Raw genomic sequence first — 6,490 nt, forward strand, 5'->3', positions numbered from 1 at the left:
TTATTGAGTGATAAGCTTAGTTAGGCAAGCAGAAAAGAGTGTTTTGATATTCAAAGAGCATTAAATAATTTTGCAGAAATTAAAATAGTAAAGTAATTGAGTTAAAAATAAAATATTAGAGAAACTGTTAAGGCTTCAGAGTTATCTATTTTTTCGGATTAACTTTTCTTACTAACTATTTTAATCATGTAGGATTTAATTCATGGCAAACTATATGTGACTAGACCCTAATTCCTTAGACCTTCCTAGTCTCTTCTAAAATTTATTAATTGCCAATTCCTTGGTCAATTAATTCCAATTAGAAGCTACGTGATCAAATTCCAGTTTATATGCCACAAAATTCTAATTATCCAAAAATAAGGGGATTATATGTCACGTATCCCGTTAAATCCAAATAATTAAAATTTAGGAGAATATGTTTTCAAGCTGTTGTTCAAGTAAAGAGCTTTTCCAAGTTTTACAAGAATTCAAATAGAAAGAGGGTCATACTTCCGTTCCACCCAAATTCATAAAATAAAGAGCGAAAACAATTCTTAAATTACAAATCCATGCATAAATTTAAAATAGAAAAAGCAATAAAATCAATAAATACAAATAGACAGAGCTCCTAACCTTAACAATGGAGGATTAGTTGCTCATGGAATGCGGAATGTAAATTTGTATAGAATTTCCTAATTGAATCCCCCTTATGGAATCTCCTAATGGAAGAGAAGTCTCTCCATTTTATAACTAATCCTAATTAATTTAAAATCTAATATCTAAATATTAAGATAATATCTTTTCCTATTTTCAAATTCAAATTTGAATTTAAATCAGACTTAATTAACTACTCCACATCTTATAACGTGGGGACCACTTGGCTTCACTGGATCCGTGCCTAACTTGGGTGCTAAAATGGGGCCCCGAAATCACCTCCCAGTGGCTTCTGCATTTTCTGCACGTGGCGCATGTCACGCGTATGCGTCCATGGTCTTTTTCGCAAGTCACGCGGACGCGTCGGTCACTCAAACGCGTCGATGAGCAAATCTTCAAATCACGCGTACGCGTCAGTCATGCGCACGCGTCGCCATGGAAAGCTCCAAATCACGAGTACGTGTCAGTCACGCGTACGCGTCGCTCTTCGCTGCCATCTCCTTTGATTCTTGTGCTGCAGAAACTCCATCAAATTCCGCCGAATGCTACCTAAAATAAACAAAATTGCAAAAAGACTCAAAGTAGCATCCATATTGGCTAAACGATAATTAATTCTTTATTAAAATCAACAATTTAGATGCAAATTCACTAGAAAAAGATAGAAAAGATGCTCACGCATCAGCAACCCTAATCTGAACCTGACGTTGGGATCGACATTGTTCCCAAGTGGCCACACGCTTGTTGCAGCTGCACCAAAAAAGGGTACACACAGAGTATAAGACCGGGACCTATTGAAAACTGATGGCTATGTCTATGTGGCCTCTATCTGATAGTGAGCAACGGCTTTGGCAACGATGTCGTTGGCCATGTCGTTGTGCGACTTCATCACTATATCTACCACCAATCGCATACGCGTTGCGTTGCTGACATTCTATAACTCAGAAAAACCGAATCCGACAAACGTTAGTGGTGAATGAGAGCCAAACCGATGATGACATAGTCTACTTACAGAGGAAAATACCTTGACATTATAATCCTACCACAGATGATCCCTAATCATCCACTGTGCCACCCACACACCACAGTCCATTCTGTTGCACCGTCACAAAAAAAAAACAAGTTAGTTTGTATTCCAAATGAGATGCCACTTTTACTCTGAGTTGCGGCACAAGTATTTGTTGAGTCATGCATGTGAGCGGCATGTGGATTGTGTATTGGCAGCTCACGATTTTTGATCCTGCTGGGGCACTTCAGGCTCTTCGAACTCGAACGTAGAAAACCTAGATCGAATGGAGCCATTGCCGGTGAGCGAAGACCGTCCCAACGTCAACCCTTCAAGGTACGGGAATAAATGCATGTATAAATGCATTCAAACAAAACAGCGTTATACTATGCGGTTTGGTACGGGAACGTACATCGTCCACAACCTCCGCTCACGGAACAAGGGTCATCAGGGCTGCACTGCTGGCGATGTAGTTGCCGACATCTACAAGTAGTTCGCTATAAGGAAACCATGCAGTTATGTCACTTAAATCGATTATCGTAAATCATTCCAATCACACAGGGCATATCGTAAGACCACGGCATGTTAGCAACCAATGACTGACAATTCTAGTTGAGATAGATACAAAATAAGACAAAGGAACTTAAAAATTTCATTTCTGCTAGTAAAAGTAACATGTGTTGGCAGCTGTGACGGATACTTATGAATCCACGAGTGTTAATTTGGAATAGGACTCAGAAACGGCAAAGGCCAGGAGACTAACCTGGGGGGAAGATCCCTACAGAAGATGTAAGCTGCCATAGCCATCTCAACTGGAGACAGATTCATGTCGTTCTGCGGCTGGAATGCCAGGTTCATGGTCTGTGAAATCAAAACAAACTGTCAGTAACGAGGAACTACTAGCAAGTATGAATTAGCAGAGTAGGGTTGAATTCATAATTGGTAGTTTAAAAATAGAATCATTGTCGCACCAGGGGAATTCGTTCGACTGTCATCCCCACCCCCTGGCAACCGTCGAGCAAGTCATCATCCTCAGCGTCATAGTAATTGCTGTGGACCCTTATGGGGCGACGCATGCCCCCCAGTTTCTTTTTCAGGGGGATTCCCGCAGTTTGGGCTATGCCACACATGCTCAGAAGTCATATCGACCTACAAGAATCAACAAACTTGTTAGGCTATATGCAACGAACGTTTCATGGAATTCGCATATACATGCTATGAATAAACCCCCTTATCTGAGAAGATCGAACCACTTCCGGCGATGGGCTTGCGAGGGACTTTGTGTGGGACCGGAAATTCTTTCTTGTGGGTTTCTTCTTTCGCGAAGAGCTGAACGGCATATGGTCAATCGTGAATGTCGTGTCGATGGTAGGACAGGATGCCAGGCCCTTACCTTGTCCCGAAGTCAGTAGCTGGTTGTCGTTGGTCCTCTTCCTTGATGTTGCAGTGGGTGAACGTACCATCGCAATGGCCTCCCCATTGTGGCACTTGCAGGCGGCACAAAGCCCAAGTGTTGCTGAGGTCAGTGATGCAGCAGAGTTTTTTTTTGTCAGTAGCTTGATGGCGTCTCTCACTTCTTGTACAAGGACATCATGCCGGGACAGCATGGTCGAAAGTTTTCTGAGCTCCGTTTGCATCCCAGATACACTTGTCACCATACTCATTGCAATGGTTTCCCTGTCCTGCAGTAATGCGTACCATATCACAGAATGTTGGACTTCTAAATATGTGACAGTTTCGTTTCTATGGAAAATAACCGTATGAAGACGTACCTGTTTTTTTGGAGCTTGGGAGGATGTGCATCTCCCACATGGAGCGACTTGATTGTCATCCCCGCCTACAAAGCCCCAGCAAAAGTCAAGTCACAACAAAACTTTAGCATGCTACCCCATCTATATTCCACACGCATTGCACGTATCTTGCCTTAAATAAAAAAGCACAATTCTATAATTACGTACTAGTGTTAACACACAACCTCTTCCTCGCATAGGAGGAGGAACATTTGGAACTCGGTCCAACTGCCGTTTTCGGTACGGGCAGCGGTCTGTCGCAAACTTTTCCCAAGAACTTGTCGCCGAAGGACAAACAACGGGAGTGCCTGTAGTAGTCAGCAATTTGGCCAGTTAGCCAACCACAACGGGTCATACAGTGAAGGCATATAAAAACCACCATTTAGGGTAACCGGTTTGCACCCCCAGCTCCTTTCGGCTTTTCGGACCGAAGATCGCGTGGCCAAGCCCAATCGATGAGGGGAAATATGATTGTGTCCACTAGAACACGCCGGCCTAAAATTTCACTCGCAACCACAGCCTACATGGGTGGCTTTCTAGACATTCAAAAATCATTGGACCACACATGCGTGAGCCTATAGCAAGGAGAACCTTCATAGGGCCAACCTGATTCAACGAAGGCCCATCTTTTACGGGGGCGGCCCCTATGTCTAACGGTTCAATCAGTAAAACAATTTCAACACCAATCCTGCTTACTAGTTAGCCCACAAGCCCCCAAATATTCCCAATAACCTGATACCCTTACAGTGCAAAACGACGTCACGTAAGGACTATCATGCCAGACTACACCTAACGGCCATAAATGTGCAAGTATAGAGGATTTATCAACCTTGTTCCAGATAGCAACGTCCACGCATTAATACATTCCTCTCTACGTGGGGCACGATACAACGCAAAATGCGTCCAACCCGGTCATGCATGGTCACAGAACCCTAATGCTAAAACAACGACAGTTAGATATTTTGAAAAATCAAAATTTAGGCCACAGGCGCGATTCTTACTAGTGATAGCTTATGAAGGTGGGTATAGCACCCTGGCGCCCTGCCAGTATTGAAATCAGAATGGTACGGAATTAAGACAACATAGCTTAGTATGGAAGGAATAAACTCACATGGGTTCGAGTTACAAACGAAGATTTGCTGTGGTTTCTAGAAACGAATGAGGAACGTGTCAGCCACTCAGGAGCCCACCCACAGACCTCCAACGAAGCGAGACTACTCCATTTTGTCCTCTTCCATGGAAAGATTCCTGTGTGCAAAGAAATAGTTCGAAGGAATAACATCATCAGCCCGTCACAGTGCTATTTGCCAAGATAGAGGCCATTTTCGTGGAGGAGGTTAACAGGCAAAAGTTCTTTTTCATTTGTGCTATGCCTTGTGGAAGTGTTATGATTCTCGTGCACCACTCCTGCCAAGTCACACCAGCCTTACATGGTCTTTACATGAGTTGCCCTTTGATGGAACTACCCTTTGCATATACGACACATTCATGCGCGTCGAATTAGTATGACCATGAGGTTTTGACATTCGTGGCGGAAAACCACAATGGCGAGGGACAAAATTGTCTTTCTACATAGATCACAACTCCATCAGTGCTATCGTATACCCATTGTGTTGTCAATCAACCTATCGCGTCATATCTGCTTTAGAAAAAATCACAATGCACAAGACGACGTCGTGTCGGACGTCGTGGGGCCCTTAACTGTACCGAACCCTACATGCATTTGGCTTCTGCCTTATTCGAAATGCACAAATCATGGACTCATTGCCATGATGGGGGCAAATTCGTCCATCCACAATAATGCTAAAGAAAGTGGCAGTATAAATATCCCCGTTCTGCTACCACATCAGACACCGGCACACAAAGCCACTTAGGGTTAGACTTCACAAAAATCGAACCCTTAACCCGAAACCGTGGCACTCCATACTGGGGAGAGCCTAACCACACTAAACAAACACCGCATGCGTTACAAAAACCTATTAGGTAGCAACATAAGCCCCTTCCATGTTTTCTTGGGATTGGGTGTTATTGGGAACAAAAGCATGACTTAGTCAGCTTTCTAGTTACAATGGATCCATTATTGGGTGCGCGTCTCGGCAAATTTTACATTTAGGGAGGCCGGGGTGACTTGCAAGACTGCCGCTCTACCAATGTGTCTAGCGACAGTGAATGCAAGTTTAGCGACGCCCTACTATGGGTTGACATCTTGCGTGAGCGACCTTGGAGAACAACAACTGATGTTGATGTTAATTTCTTGGTGTATCTCGAGTTGAGACCGTGTACTTTTCTCTGCCACATTAGGTGATTACTAATATATGATTTTCACTATTTGGCTGTAGCTCGGTAGAGCAACCTAGTTCAACGAATTTTTTTTAATTTGTTTCCATATATGCTAAATCGTCGCTGTGGCCATGTGTATGTACAAATTAATTCACACTTCTTCTCATATGTACATGTCCCGTGATTCGCTGACCCTTTAAATCATAGTCTCGGTTGAACTCAGCCAGTTTTTATGTCATGGCCAAACCCATTTCTGAACTGTGACCGTGTTGCCTATGCTCGATATCCTCCGGTCAATCTTGTTGACTCGTACAGGGTTAATACGTTAAGAATAGGTAATGACTACGTTGATGATGTCGCTCATTAGAAGAAACACGTATTACACACCATAACACGGCAAGATCATGACAAGGCTAACCATGAACAGTAAACACCGAAAAGGCCACCGTTGCACTGCAAATCCCATCTGAGTTGGTAACCCGATTCGTTGACTCTCACGAGGAGAGACCATACGTTGCGCAGGAGAGTGTTAAGAACTCTAACGATGCCATTATTATAAATTTGATCTGAAACCGCGGGGTTTGATGTTGTGGAACACAACCGATGTCACCCGGTAATGTGAGCTCCTCATGGCTCTCTAGTGCATGCATGCATGACCTGTACATGCCCCGCGAAGGCAAACACTGTGTTTCCATCTCTTCCCGAATGGCTTCCCAATGCAACAAACGTGCAACCGTAGCGGAAGCCTATGCCACAGACCACCCTCCAGGCTTCAGACGACACG

The sequence above is a fragment of the Arachis duranensis genome, chromosome 10, assembly GCF_000817695.3.
Source record: "Arachis duranensis cultivar V14167 chromosome 10, aradu.V14167.gnm2.J7QH, whole genome shotgun sequence".
Classification (NCBI taxonomy): domain Eukaryota; kingdom Viridiplantae; phylum Streptophyta; class Magnoliopsida; order Fabales; family Fabaceae; genus Arachis; species Arachis duranensis.